Source organism: Aptenodytes forsteri, unplaced genomic scaffold (assembly GCF_000699145.1).
Source record: "Aptenodytes forsteri isolate BGI_AS27 unplaced genomic scaffold, ASM69914v1 Scaffold93, whole genome shotgun sequence".
Lineage (NCBI taxonomy): Eukaryota > Metazoa > Chordata > Aves > Sphenisciformes > Spheniscidae > Aptenodytes > Aptenodytes forsteri.
The window spans coordinates 8,255,474-8,272,021 of record NW_008794665.1 but is presented as its reverse complement, the minus strand read 5'-3'; positions in this window follow the sequence as shown (position 1 = coordinate 8,272,021).

The window sequence follows — 16,548 nt, the reverse complement described above, 5'->3', positions numbered from 1 at the left end:
AGTGGTTGATTCACCATCCCTGGAGGTATTTAAAAGAGGTGTAGATGTGGTGCTTAGGGACATGGTTTAGTGGTGGACTTGGCAGTGCTAGATTAATGGTTGGACTCGGTGATCTTAAGGGTCTTTTCCAACCTAAATATTTCTATGATTCAAAGCTGGTGCTATCACAATAGGGACCTCTTTTTCTAAAGATCTTTAAATGAGGTATGGTATTGTCTGTCACTTATGTAATCTGATTGGTTTATATTTATGTATGAGAGAGTTATCGGTACACTAAGAATATATTCCTCTAAGGGGAGGATAGCTGTGTTAGCTTGGTACATAACTGAACCTGCAGTAACTACAATGAACTATTCAGAAAAAATTGTGAATATAACTTATGGGGTGCCTCTGTGCATGGCAAGCTACAGTTTTCACGCATTGAGCAAACAGTTGCTGAACATACAGACTCGAGCTTGTTAACTGAATGGTTTGGTTGAAATAGCTGTTTCTTTACTCCTTGATGGGTAAGGTAATAAAATCTGAGAACATGATACATGAATCCCGCTATGAAGTATAAATAAAAGGAGAATTGAAGCTGGACTTTTTCTAACCTTTGGATAATTGCTTGCAAAACCAGAAAAGCTTTTAATTCGTATTAGTCAGTGAAGTCTAATGTCCCAAACATCTATCCTTTATTGAAGTATGGTATTGAATGCTGCAGACTGCCTTCACACAGAGCTGTAATTTGTTCTGAAAATTCTTCTCTTTCTATAGCGACAGTGCTTTGACTCTAGACATGCTCTCATGCCTTCTTTTCTTCCAGCAATGCAACCTAATAACTTTTTTAGCTCAATACCCAACTTCAGCTATGCTAGCAGATAACTAGAAGCCTGCAGTTGATAAAGAAGGAGAAAAGTAATAGCAATCACAGTGTTGACACAAAATAAATGAAGGGCACAGTTTTCTAGAAAATGGAGTCAAGTAATGGCAAGAGGATTAGAAAACAGTGGGACATCCAGCCTGCAGACCTATCCTGAGAATTTTTCTCCTAAAACTACTTGGAGAGATGAGTACTTGCTTCCAGCCACATTCATGAGGTTTTTTATGAATGCCTAAAATCCCATTATGGAGGAAATTAAGCTGCAAACATAAATGGTCTATGAGATAAAAATAAAAGAATAAAATGCAGGTTCAAAAAGGAACTTGCCAGAATCACTCAGATACAACTCAGACTATATCCAAAGCTATATGAATTTTTTTTTTTAAGGTGAGAAATAACTTATTTTTTCTTCTGTTGTCCTTGACTGAAGGATATTTATATCTCACAAAGTATTTAAAAGATAAACTGATGATGAACAAATGCAAGAAAAGATTTTTTTATTAATTCATCTGTAATGTATTCCTATGCTGTAGGATGAAAGAGGATAAAATTTATGTTCTACCAGACTTTTTGACCATGCAGCTTTGTTCTATCAGAATAGTGTTAGATACAGATATTTCAAAGCATAACATATGTATATGCTCCTTAGCCTTTTTATTGAAACTCCTCTTTAACTAGTGGGTCAACAAGCCTGTTACAGAGATTCTAGTAATTGAGTGTTAAAATGCAAATATTTAATTTTTTAAATTATTTTTAATTACTCGGTGTTTCTCTGTAATGTCACTTCCAAGAAATGGTGAATCCATTTCCAGCATCATAATTGGCACCTTGGAGAATCTGACATATACAGTGCTGAAGTTAAACTGGTTTTCATGGAGAAATGAGACTGATGCCTTAGTAAGACTCCAAGTTAAGAACATATGAATGGCTACAAGTGGATGCTGTCGCAGAACAGCTGGGAAGGTCTGTTGTCCTTGGACCAAAAAGTGACCTGAAATACAGAGTGCATTTTGTTGCTTAGCATGCATCGCCTTCTTCCCAAGGCTTTTTTCGTGTTTTTTCTTTAATTTAGCCCCTGCTGCTGTATCACTGTAAGTAAATCATTCCTTACAGAGGAAGAGGAAAGAGAGAGGATGTTGACTGAGGCCAGAAACAGTTCCTGCTAAATGCAATATAAAGGAGTGTCTCCGGAGAAATTTCTTATGTTATTGTGAAGCTTCTAGAACTCATCATGGTTACCAAAATAGCTCTACTGTGAGACTGCAAGGTATCTGTTTGTTTTGTGGGCTAGGTGCCAGGTTATTTCCACATGGAAACACATTAGAAGAATAACTTCACAGGCTTTCTTAGCCCTCACAGGACATTCTGTGTGAGAGTGCAATCTGCTCCCTCTCCACGTTCATTAAAAATGCTTTTGATAGTGAATTTGTTTGCAGAGTTTAGTGGAAATAATTTCCTTTTCATAAAAAGAAATGATCACATGGTCTTCATAAAGGACAAGCCCATCCAAGTACAGACTGAGCCATCACTTTCCACAACTTGGATTGCCATCTTTTTCCCCATGACACTTCAGGAGTTCTGCCTACTCCATGCTGAGGAGACTTGTTAATACGCTGTTGTACAGATGCTTGACTGCACCTCATCAAAGCTTTAGTTTGGCTCTTAACTGGGAGTTTGTAGGTAGCCTGTCTGCTGAGTCATCTGCAAGTTGTATTACAACAGGATCACATTTGCTAGTTGGGTTGATTGGCAGTGATCTGTGGGACTGTCTGAGCATTAGGAAGGATGGATGTCACTCACCAGCAAAGAGCTGGGTGGCACTTACGTTTTACCTTGGGGGGCTGGGGGGAAGCTAATCTGGCCTTGGGCATAGTTTTGAGGAGACAACTCTGAGTAACAAATGGGAAGTTGTGTATTATGCAGTTTTTGAATTAGACTGTAGTATAATGCTGATTTCAATTATTTTACATTTTTCAGTACTAGTCATCTCTGACATGTCTTTAGAGATTGACCCTTTTTTAACACAAATTATCTCTGTAATGACTACAGTGCACTCAGGAAAGAGTAAAATTGCCTATTCTAAGCACCTTTTGCCTGAATTAATGGTTCCCTGTTCTGGTAGCGGTGCACTTTGTCAGCTTTTTTTTTTTAAAATCAGGTGGGGAAATCTTGTTAGTACTAAAGAAATGTTTGTAATAAATAGAAAAATCTGAAAAGTGTGGAAATTTTTTTCTCAGGAAGGCATAGCCTGTATCACCAGGGAAACCCTCTGTGGTGGATCCCTAGATGACTGTGGAACCATTTCTGAAAGCTTCCCTCCTTCTGGAAACCGACTGTCAGCTGTAGCAAAGCATTGAAAGGGAAACCTTTCAAAGTGAGGAGGCTGCAAACATGGTGGAATAAGTGCTGTTTAATTGCCCCAAAGCAAATAAGGAGAAGATTAGGCGCTTTGAGGTCCCTACACATTCATGCTTGCAACAGAAGTACCTTTTGTGCAGTGGCCTCTGTCCATGTTGTACATATGATAGTGACTGGCATTGGCTGCAGATATAGAAAGATTCATACAGTTATGCTTGTCAAAGCTCAAGAAGTTCCACCTGGGGTTTGTAGACCCTTCTTCAGCTGTGACACAGCCAGTGAATAACGTGGCAGGAGTTGTTGAGGATAGATCTCCCATGTGAATGGGGAGGGTTTTATCATAAATCCACTATCTGCTATTTTCTTGTGCTTCGTGTGGAGACTGTTTTGCACTAGTACCTCAGTACCTTGTGGCTTTGCTTTTGTTCATTGAGCAGGCTGCTGCTTTTTGCGTATTTCATATAACTAGTTTCTAGGAGGTGTGCCAGCTGTGTCTCTAAAAAGTTTTCTGTAAAATCCCTTAGAACTCAGGATATAGTAATACGTAAGAGGAGATTTGCATCATAAAATGAAAAAATCTGTTTTTATAAGATGTAGTACTTTGTCCTATGTTTTTAAAAAATCTCCAGGTATGGCAGTTTTGTTTTTTGTATTTTTATCCTAGAGTAAGCCACCTTCTTATCAACTAGTTTGCAAAATATACTTATGTTTCTATAATACTCCAAATGTGTGTCTAATCTCCTCTTCACATTTGACTCCTGATTTTTACAGAGACTGACAAACAAGAGATGTTTTTGAAGTACAGGAGTGTAACTGATATCCAAATTTTCTCTTTATATGCTGTTGACATCCAGGTGAAGGGTCTATTTCAGTAAGTAATAATCCAAGACATTAGATTCTTCAGTCTTTTGTGGGCACCTAAATAAATACCATGGCTTTCAGTACCATTGGAGGTTCATTAGCTTTCAGTGATTCTGTTAGCAAGTGTTTGGGGCTCATTTCTGATCTAAGACATTGAACGGCAGAGCGTTGTCCTTGGAAAATCTTTTACTCCACTTCTACATGCAAGCCCAGCAGCAGACTATTCAAGATAAGTTTTGAAATGTGTCAGCCTGTTTCAGATTGGAACTAATTCAACTGCATCAACTTATAAAGAAATTAGTTAAATGACTGTTTTAGCTAAAGAATTGCCATTTGTTACAAAAGGTGAATGGAGTACTCTGCTACACATTATACTTAGGCTGTGAAAAGTTGCCATAATTGACCCTAAAATAATTTATTGACTTCAGAAGCAACAGTAACTGCTTTTGAAAGCTCTTCATGTCTTTCTAAGCCTCTTATAAACTTACACTGCAATTGACTGAATTTTTTTTTTCCTTTTTTTGCAACATTAAGAAATGAGGAAATGAGTCTACATGCTGGTCAGTGCAGTTATAGAAGGTATTTATACTCAATTTTTTTGGCTAATGTGTTTGTTTATCCTTATAAACGATTCTTCAAGAAACACTGCTACAAGCATTGTCTTTCATGAGCTCAGGAAGTCCTGTTCTCTGTCCGTCTGTGTCCTTCTGCCTTCATCATTCAGTACCTCACACTCAACCCAAAATAATTACTTCACTCATCAGAGTACTGTTATTTTTATAAGCTCGGATGATGTTGGTTGAGAAAATAAACTTTCAAGTGTAATTTCAATCTACTATATTCTTCTCGACAGTCAAACTGAAGTGTTAGTATTTGAAATGAAAGTGACAAGGAAAGTATTTCTTCGTAACACTTATGAATAAATTACCATTACAGTAACACTGGCAGCAAACTAGAGATGAAGGAAAGTGTTCATTTACATTTCAGTACTTGAAAGGCCTATATTTTAGTGGTTGCCTCATATACCAGAAATGTACCTTTTAATTTAGTCTAAGTAAACAACATGAGTGGGCTTTTTTCACCACTATTTTTCACTAATTTGTGATAAGCATAGTTAAGTTTGGATGATGGATGTGTTCCTTGCTGGGCTAATCGATACAGCAAATCACTTGCAAAACTAAAAAGTAATTATATGGGGGCAGAATATGGAAGGGAAATAAAGCAAATCTGTTAGTTAGGAAGCCGTTTGAAGATTAAAACCACAGATTAAACATTCATGAATAAATTATCAAAGGCTTTATCAAATGTCTAAACCTCGTAAAAAGCTTGACAACACTCCTATGTGTCTTTCCTTGTCTGTCTAGAATGCTTGCTTTATATAAATGCAAAAAGACTTCCTTGTTCAAGAGAAATCATTTAGTTTAAAAACATTCTGACTTTCTCCACAAGTGATTTCTGTCATTTAAAGGTAATTTTTGTTTGTAAGAGCAAACGCCTGGCATGTTTTCAGATGTGAGGCACAGGGCTTTGGATTTTCTTTTAAGACTTTTTGTTATTAACCTTTCCAAAAGAGAATGTGACATTTGTGCGTTACATTGCAAACTTCATCTGCTTGGGGTTTTTATGAGGTCATTGAAATACTATTTTTTTTTTCTTCCTTTTTTCCTCCTGGTATTTTAATTCTTCTAAGAACTTTTCTGAAGCAGTTATGAGTCTTCAGATTACTATAGTTAGTAATGCGCTGAGTTGCTACTAACACTCAGAAGTAGTCATGGGAGGTCGGGTGAGGTGGCCACTGGAAGATTCATCTGCTTGGGGTTTTTATGAGGTCATTGAAATACTATTTTTTTTTTCTTCCTTTTTTCCTCCTGGTATTTTAATTCTTCTAAGAACTTTTCTGAAGCAGTTATGAGTCTTCAGATTACTATAGTTAGTAATGCGCTGAGTTGCTACTAACACTCAGAAGTAGTCATGGGAGGTCGGGTGAGGTGGCCACTGGAAGAGAACCACGCCTCATCTTGACATGCAATCTAAAATGTATTTATTTGGCAAGACAGATACAGTGGGTCAATAGTGATTCCTGTTTTACAAACACGCGTGCATCACACGCAAATGAGAGCTCAGTCCTACAGTTCAGACCTGTCCAGTGCTGGGGCAACGGGATACTCAACCAGGCGACATGCAAGGTGTGTGGATGACAGCTCAGCTACTACATGTAGCAGTTGTTCTCATCAGACTGCAGCTTCTACAACGTATTCAACATCCATGTATTGCATTTTTTGCTCTCCCCCCCAGCCCCTCTGCCTGCCCTGGGACTATTGTCTTAACTATTTATTGCTCTCTACATTAGATCATTGGCATACTCATATAGCCCCAGGCCAATCTCTCTGACTTCCTCCTTCCTTGAGGCTAATTAGTGGTTGCTGCTGTGGTTTCTATCACCCTTTGGCCTCCCGCCTGTATGTGTTATAAGAAATGTTACCTTTGTTATCCGGCACATGCTGGATTAATCTAGTCAGTTTGAGCTGGGCAGATTTAGTCAAGTCTCATTTATCTAGGCAGTGCCTTGGGTAGGTTACACCTGGTGTTGTGTATTATGAAAATGAGCATTTTGGGCAGAATATTAACTGGGCAGGCGAACGGCAGCCTCACAGTAAGGTGTTGTTTGCGGCCACCTATTTGGTGATACAGGAGTCCTGTAGTTATGAATATGGTAATAAACGGAGTACTCTGCACTGCCCACCTGTGTTTCTGATCTCCGCATCCCTTCTATGCCAACCTTTCTGTCCTCACGCGGAAAGGAGCCACAGAGCTCAAGTAATTGAATGATTAGAAATTGGATTTTCAGAGACACTTTGTAGAAGCTTTTTCCTTCTCAAATATCTTTGCCTGAAATATAGTATTTCCCCAGTGATTGAGTTCTGGCAAGGTGAAAGGGTGCCTAAAAAGTTATTCTTTTACTTTGAGGTTAACACTGAAAGCTGGGTTTTGTGTTTTCCAGTGACTTGGATAAATTTGGAGGGTTTTTTAATGGTTTTAAGTTGTTCTTTGTAGGTAGGCGGCAACTCTAAATTGACTGAAGAACCTACAGAACATCAGAGAAGAGCAGTAGCTATTGATTCAGTGCCACTTGTCTGAAATCCTTTCTAGAAAGCAAAATATATCATCTTTCAGAGCTGACTACCACTGTACTGCCAACTTATAAAGTCAATTTCTCAGGGAACTTCTTGCTCGTAGGCTGAGACTTCATTAGTCCTAAATGTATAATAATGATCTGAACACCATGGTATGCATATCCTTTTCCTAACCCAATCTAAACTTATATAATTGCAGTATAAATACGGAACTATATGATTCTATGATAAAGAAACATTTGTACATATTTCTACTGATTCTTAGTTTTTTGAGACCTATGATGGTTTAGGAAACAGGTGTAGAGTTGTTTGACCTTTTTGCAGCATGTACCACTGCAGTAGGTACCAGAAATCCCGCAGATCATATGCAGGAAAACATATCTTTAAAATTGGTGGAAGCTTTCCTAGAATAAAGGTGACTGTAGAAAGAATTGCTGATTCAGAGGGAAACTCTCAAAGTCATGACTATAATTTTTTTTTTTTCTTCTGTACAGTGATATAGTAAGGGAAGAAAGAAAATTCAACCCTGTTGATTTTAGGTCCTTGTCTGTAGATGTGTATAAATGTTCCCTTTACTTCCTTTGAGATGCTGAGGAGGCAAAGTACAGAAGAGGGCCTCTAGGTCTTAACCACACATCCTGTGCATGATAAATGAGTGGCGCTTACGTTGTTTCCATTTAAGTCTGGAGTCCTGTCCTGCACCTGTGCAAACGATAGCTTTGGGAGGTGGATCCGGAGTAGTGCACTGGGTCAGCGCGTGGCGGAGGATCAGGCTGGTGTTAGTGAGACAGCATGTCTGGATGCTTCGCAGCACTTTTGTCTGCCCTCATGCTTCAATTTAGAGATACCAGTTCAAATTCTTTTCAGTGCTGGAAAGCTTTAAAAGCGAGGAAGGTTTTGAGTAGTTCTGAGGGACCATATTGACTCCATGTATGCGACTCTCATACAATGAAAGGTTTCATAGAATTTAAGAATAATACCCACAGCGTGAATCACTAATGCCATTGCTGAGTGGCTGGGATCTAGCCATGATTCCTGCATTTCTTGAATGTCGCTACCACATCAGCTTCTCAGGACATTTTGTCCAAACACTGGGAGGTTGACAGACAGGTCCATGTTTGGCCTGCAGCATTACTCACACTCTGATGCTGTCAGTGATGAAACTGTATAGCATGGATTCAAAGCAGACTATAGGTGACAGCAGGTGTTCCATTACTCACTGTCTGATAACCCTTTTCTTACCTCGACCCCTGCTGCCCAACACAATGCAACTTACTCTGCCACTGGACCTGTTATTGAATCTGTTTGTGGCACTCAGATAATGCTCCATAGGTGCCTGAGAAATTCTGGTGGGACTTTTAACTAGTTCCTTAAAAGGTCCATGAAGATATTGTGATTTTCTGTACAATCTGTTTTGCTAAAACTGGATTCCCAAGCATGGAGCAGCAGATGATGGTGAGCCAGTAATAGTTTGCTCTTTTACAGTATGTTGATCAATGATCTCAAGCTGCTTTGCACACATTATGTTTATCAGCATCATCCAGAGTTTGCACCTGTTTCATTCAGAGAGCCACTGAGGCCCGGAGAGGTTTTACGACCTGCCCAGAATCACATAGCGCAAATAAATTATGAATCTGGAAATGTCTCCTTGCAGGATATTGTGGCCTCAGTGTGTGCTAGCAGCACGTTTCACGGTTGGTCCGCAATGAAGACTTTGTGAAGGTAGCCCACTTACCAATTTTTAGGGCGTGTTGGTGCTGCACTCTGCAGGCCTTTGCAAAGGCAGAGGAAGCAGCCTCTTGTCTCATTGTGAACCTTTTTCAGGTGATTTTAATGCCTGACTGTGTATTTCTAAGAGCAGGGCCTGTAGTGGGAAGTTATCCCTTTGTGGCTTTTCAAAATATTGGCAGCTTCTTATGTGCTTACCTTTGGAATAACTGTTTCAAAGCTGTTTGTAGTTAGTTATATTTGTGGAAACCTGTATATTTATTTCTAAAAAGTTATTTATAGAAAGTAATTTTGGTTGATTTTTTTTTTTATGTGACTGCACCTATTTTCTTTTTCGACAAGAATTGGTGTTTCTATCTTCATCAGGGCAAATTTGCATGCACAGTAGCTAATGTATAATGTACATCTGGTATGGTCTCAATATTTATGAAGTGTCCCATAGTGAATCATATTTAAACAGTAGCTTTTTGGTTGTGGTGGGTGGGGGTGGGAGGCACAGAGTGGATTCTTTTTTGCTCTTTATCCAGCACGAATTTCTAGAGAACTCTGTGTTGGTTGTTTTTCCCGTTTTGTGAACCAGACGAGATGCTGTACATTTCAACCAGATACTTAATGTTCACAGTCTTTTTGTCTGTACAGAATATTGCAAACCTTTATTCAAAGACTGCAAGTTCAAATATGTAAATAGGCAGTTATATTTTATTCATGGTACCAAAGGTATTATATTTTATTAGTGTTGAATTAACAAGAATAAGCCTTGGGAAAATGTCTTGGATCACACTGCATTCTGTGGTGGCTGAGTAACGAGAAGATATTCGGAAGCCAAAAGGCTTCTCTTCAGTCGAGAATACAACTGGAAACTATTGCTAAGAATGAATTTTGTCTATTGTTTCAAAATTTAAAGCTCTTTTGCCCTTGTCAATGTAACATGTGATCCTTGATCTAATAAATGAGGTGGGATCCTATTGAGGGGCCTGTTAAACTTAATGTGCCAGTCTACTTGCATGCTACTGTTGCTGTTTTGTTGAGAGGGTTGGCTGTTCATATCTTGATTTTCTCAAATACATTGCACTTTAATAGTCTGAAAGTTTGTTGAGCACCTGTTCAGGATAAAGTGCTGGCAGGGCACACAATAGGAATTTCTATATAATGTTACCTATGAAAAAGGCTGTAGAAACACATTACAGTGCTTTGAAATTGGCACAGTCTTACGCCATTCCAGCTTGCTTCCAAGAAAAAAATACCATTGACTCCAGCAAGATAACGTGCCCAGATATGAAATCCATCACCTTAAACAATGAGAAGCTGACATAGCTTTGTAATAGTACCAGCATGGGTATTACGCCCAGCTGCAGATGTCTTTAGAGTTCACTGCTTTAGACAGGAATAAAATCCCAGTCTGCAAGTTTGCACGTGGCTATTGTAGAATTGGCATGAACTCCTGAAGAAGATAGCTTACTATTAAGAAAACATTTAGGCCTCCTGTGGTCATAATGTTAAGTCACTGATGTTAAAACATGCCATAGCTATCTGGGCTGATACAAACTATTGCTCTGGAGTACATGATGTTTATACGTGGCCTTTTAAAGATCTTACAGTGCTCGGTAAATGGCTCCTCTTATTAGCAGTAGTGAGTTTTCAGAAGTTAGTCTTGACCTTGAAATAATTGAAAATGTCTTTAAAGAGATTGTCATTTTGAAAAAAGAAAAAGAGTGATCCTGCACAGACTGCTTTTTTGTTTTGTTAGTTTTGAGGTTTTTGTTTAGAACCATTAAATACCAGTATACAAATATATTTCTTAATCTCATCATTGCAAGGTTGGACTTAAACCACTTAGTAGAGATTGCTGTATTGGCTGCTTTGATAGAGTAGAAATTGTACATTTTAATTTGCAGAAGTACTCACAATACCAGGAGGAGATAAGTATTTGCAGGTTTGAAACCTGGAGTAGTATATTGATAGTACGAATGTTATAGATCCATACTTGTTGACCTTGCACTGCCAGAAACAGTAATATAAACATAGTAATGTAATATTATTCTCATACATAATAATCCTATTAAATAAATGTTTCAGAGTCAGCTTATTATGATTTCTGAGTACAGAACATTTCTTCTCTTCCCTAATGTAATAGTTTGGATATTACAGGAAGTAGAGTCAATCCGCATTGGAAAATAGAAAGTGGATTAGATCCTTTTAATCTCACTTGACCAAGATTTTACAGTAGATGGCTACTCTAAGAACTGACAGTAAATAAACTATCTTCATGTACAAAGTATAGCAACTGCAAATACTGGGTGATTCAAGTTTTAGTTTTCAGTTTCTGTATTTTTATAGTTCATACGGTGATGATGTGATCCTGAGAGCCTAAGTTCTCAAGATAGACCAAAATGAGTGACTCCTGATAGGAGAAAAATAGCAAATTAGTGCAAAGATGATAGAGATACTGAAAAGTTTCAGAATATTCACACACAGAACAGGATTCTGAATTAAGTACCATTTTTATTCACCTTCCTTTTAGGCTTTGAAACTTAGTTTGTGTGTTGTCTGAGAAAGCAGTTTAAACTCTTTGTAGAATTTTGGTATAGTCCTTAGAACAGTTTCTCGCTGTGTTGATGCAAAGATGACAAAATAATAGTTGTATGCTTGTCAGATTTTCATTACTTCATTTAAAAAATTAATAAAAACTACTAATTCTCAACACTACACATTATGTCCTTTCATAAAAAAATTCTCATTCTTCAGGCAGGTGTTAACTGAAGGAAGTTTTCAACATATGGTATGGCAATTAAGAAGGCAAATTGACAGTTACTTGTGATGTTCTACAGAATGTGAACACAGGTTAAGATTATTGCAACTCTCAATCTGATTTTTTTTGGTAATTTTAATATGTGACAGCATCCTGAGCTTGGAAAGTTAATTATGAAAAAAGGAGTGATGCTTATGCACTTTACTGCTATCGAAGGTGTTGAGAAATCTCATGGCAAGGAAAAAGTATTGAGATACTTTGGAAAGTCGGCTAGCATTTTCATTCTTTGTGAAAGGGCGCTCTGAAAATACTAGTATTATATGTCTATCTATATGCAAATACCTTTAGGTCTCATGGAAAGCAAAGAAATATCTGAAAGATGCTTCTACACTGGGTAGCAAGCAAGAATGAGGTAATTCAGAAAACTGGGACTGATCCTGAGTATCAGGAATTGGTGCTGGATGCAGGAGGCTGTGAGGACTGTTTAGATTGCAGGAAGAGGGAGTAACAGAAAAATACTTCCACCATTACTGTCATGAATGAGTACTTTGGACTCCAGTCTAGTATTTTCTACCCTGTTCTGTCCGTATGGTGCAAAATTTCTTAGTGGGGCAGATTCTTTCATGACTGAAGTTTTCAGCTCTCTAAGATGTATGAAAAACTCAGGGATCAAGATTTGCATTGCATGCTGGGCAAATGACTTGGGTACCATTGATAATTCGGTACTTCTCTATTTTCCATGTGATAGATTCACTGTCTGGGAGAACTGCAAGACAGCATTGAACAAAATCTTAGAATTGTTTATGCAATCTATAAGACTTTGGAAGGTAATTTCATTAATCCCCTGCTGGTCCTGCTGTGAAAAATCTGTATTAACCAGAGATTATAAATACATGAAGATTTCCAAAAGGTTGTTGGTGGCAAGCACCTACAATTTTACTAGTGCTAGCAAACTGTTTTCCATATTCGATCTCCTTCTTCAAGCAGAAATAATAACCTTATTTCAAATAGCTTCGCCACTGTGAGCTGTTCTTCCTCAATTATTTACATACATTGCATACACTTGCATGCTTTAACATAAAAACTTTTGGATGCACACTTCCTGATTAAGCTTATGAAGAAGAAATAAATGACTTAGTAGCCATAATATCTATAGCAAAACTCTTCAGAGAAATTCAGAATTTTTTGCTATGCATGACAGTCTGACAAATGAGGCAACTACTTATTATGAATTTATTGTAACGGTATTACTTTTGTATATCCAAAGTATATATTTTTACCTTATGTTACTTTTTTGTGTGTTGAATAATGAAAGTTACATTATTGTGCCCTGGAACATTAACTCAGTATTATTTAAGATGGACAGTCCCCCACTGCCACTAATAGTAATGATGCTACTAACAGTAACTGGTTCTTACTTAAGCACTTTCTTCTGTAGATCTTAAGCGCTTTACAGAGGAAATCATAATAGCCTGTGTACTAAACATATAATATTTGTAATGTGGTGCTAGAAAGTTTATGGCTTGGGAGGAGGAGGGAAGAGGGGCTTATACTTTGTGAATATCACTGACAAAAAGCCTTTATTGAATTGACTGGAAGGGAGTAGGTGTTATATTAAAGGTCCTAACCAACCCCATGTATTCATTACCCGATCTGTATTTCAAAACTGGGGGAGCTGAGGCTCAGTGGAGAACATGCCTTGTCTGTAGGTCATTTTAGACAGGCTTTAGGCAAGGCCAAGGAGAGTACCAGCCTTATGAATTGGAACGAAATTTAGTTCAGAGACCTTCTGAACCAACCAGCAACACCTTTGTTTTCTGGATTTGTCTTTGTTGGGTTTTATTTTTAGAGGAAAGGTTACTTATATCTTGTTATACTTTAGCAGAGGGAAAGCAGTAACATCTTTCTGAAAGCTTGAATAATAAAAATCAGCGTTTGATCATAGGGTGCTGGTTGCATTTACTGATTGTTCCATAAGTGAAGGAACAATCTTTGACTATTGTGATAATGAGAAGAGGGAAATCTGCTGAACATATTAACAGTAATGACATTAAAGACCATGAAGAGGAAGCAGCTGAAATGTGGACATTTTCTGGCAGTGATGACATTTCTGCAGGCAATCAAGACCCAAAAGGCAGAAAGCTTCTCTCCCTCCTCCCTTTCCCCAGCAAATGTTTTTTTTTTAATAGGTAATAGCTACATGACTCAGTATCTGGCTGTCAAAGTACTCTCTTCATGGTGAATTGAGCAAGAGTTTCAAGAGCATAATGGGCAGCCTCTATTGAACTCCTATTGAGCCTCTAAGTGACCCTGTTGCAGACTTTTGTTTTCCCATCTATCCTCATCCAAAAGTGCTTGATCCTAGTATTGCTTTCAACACCATTGATTTTGACATACCTTTAAATTCTTGAGGTGTTCTTCCTTTGTGTCCGATTCCGCTATAAAGAGATTTTAAAGGTATATGTCTAACATCGCACCAGCATCTGAGTGAATGTTCTTTTGCACAGGAATTAATACAATTTCTTCAAAAAGATAGATTGATAGTTAAAGGTCTGTCTTTATTTAATATGTGAATGTTGCCCTAATTTTAAATTGTTAATACATTTTTGTCTTTCAGTTTTCTCATGACATGACCTGAATCTGTCTGTCATCTAATACAATTAAACTTGTTCGAGCCATTTGTCTCTGGCAGAGACTAGAGACTCATATTCACTATTTATGAAATTTGTGTTTTTTTTTCTGATTACTTTTAAGTGTTAACTTGGGCAACTTGAATTGTTTGCTCTTGCCAACAGGTTGTGTAAGTACGTAAGTGAGGAGTTGCAAATAACAACAACAAAAATCCTTTTCTTCTCTGAAATTCTTACTATGGTATAGTGAAATCGCTAAACTTGGTAATAATATGGTTAATATTTGTGCTATGGTCTGTTATTTGTGTGTGAGGACCTAGTACACTTTCAGATTTGGCATTGTGTGGCCCGTAGAAAGGGGCTGCCTCTCCTAGGTCTGCTAAAGCTTGCTTCCTTCTCTGTGCGTGTTTGTATGTATGCACGCGTGTGCACTCTAGCACTGTCTGGTTTATGTCTGTATTTGAAAGGCCACAGTAAACAGGTCGTTTTGCACTGTCTTTTCAGTTTGGATAGGCTTTCACTGATTGCATTCACTATCCCTTTAATTAGGGTTGATATTGTAGTCTTAATTCAGAAGTGATGTTTGGGCTTTGATGTTCAGCAGATGATCATGACCCTGTATTAACATCTGAGAAATATTGCCAGACCCTAGCATGCTTGTTCATGACTGACACCGAGGAGTTAGTCTATGCCTTTATCCAAGAGAAATTATTCCAATACCTTGCTGTCTGGCTTGCCAAGTAGGTTTATAGGCAAACTATAACTTGTTCCAAACATTGTTGCCAAGTTAGTATTTTATTCAAGAACATATGAGTTCATATCACTGATTTTGGGATCTAAGTAAAGCTGTAGACTTTTTTTTTTTGCCTGAGAGCTCTGCACACATGTTTTCACGAGAAGAACGCTGGACACTTTCGGCAGGTCTGTGGCCCCTGCAAAGACAGTGTTGTAACTGTAAAGGGGTAGGACAATGTCTCACTTCCTGACTCAGACAGTCCTTGAAGTTTAGATTAAACTTTAAAAGAAGATTCTTTTATTAATGCTTAAGCTTGATGGGGGTTATAAATATAACTTCCCGTTATATTATGAATATAGCTTTTCCCAGCCTCTAGTAAAACGTAACACTTAGTCATAGCAAAGTGCTAATGTTTAACTTCCTGTAAATTCTGCTTTCAGGATATTTAAGTACAGCACCATATAAATTTATTAACTCTGGACAGCATTTTAGGTGTAATACAGAGCCTAGTGCTTTTCAACATCCCATTCTTTTGAGGCAGTGTTAAGTCTTACTGTCCAGTTTCACTAAAAAAGATGTTTGTAAAAAGTGGTTTATTCCATTTGTGACACCTTGAATATGTCACATCTGAGCAGCTTAAGAATGTAACTCTTGCTCAAACATCTGTACAAGGAATAGCCTTCTGTTATGGTCAGCTCCCTGAAAGTTATATTGTGATGCTCGGAGCCAGATTTTCAATAGCTCTTCACACAGAACATGCCAGGCTCCTTGCAGCTTGACTTGTAGGGTAAAAAGCCAAGAGCTCGTTGTTTTTGAGCTTGTTCTCCATTATGTCATTTCACTCCAAATGTTATTGGTACTTATTGATTGTGGAAAGCTACAGTTGTGTTTTGTAGATGGAAGGCCAAAGCAGGTTGCCCTGTCAACAGTGAGGTGTGTTTCTTTTGTAACTGGCTTATCTCACACCATGAATATGTATGTGTGTATGAGGGCTCTGCAAGTGGAACTGAACAATAGCGAGGACGATGGTTCATCTAGCTGGGAGGTGTCGCTGAGGTTTAGTCGGCCTATGCCCTGCATCAAAACTGCTTCCATAAAGAAAAAAAGATGGGTCATTGTCACAGGAGACTCCCTTCGAAGGGAACAAGAAGGCCCAAAAGGCAGACCAGACCCACTTCTTAGGGAAGTCTGTTGCCTCCCTGGGGCCCAGGTAAAAGATGTGAAAACTTCCTACGCTGGTACAGACCTCAGATTACTATCCATTATTGATTTTTGGGTAGGCAGAGATGAAGAAGTCCAAGGGCAGTCGACCGCTGGTACAGACCTCAGATTACTATCCATTATTGATTTTTGGGTAGGCAGAGATGAAGAAGTCCAAGGGCAGTCGACAGACTTCAAGGCCTTGGGACGACTGGTTAAGGGATCAGGAGCACAAGCAGTGTTCTCTATCCTTCCAGTTGCAGGGAATGATGAGGGAAGAAACAGGAAGA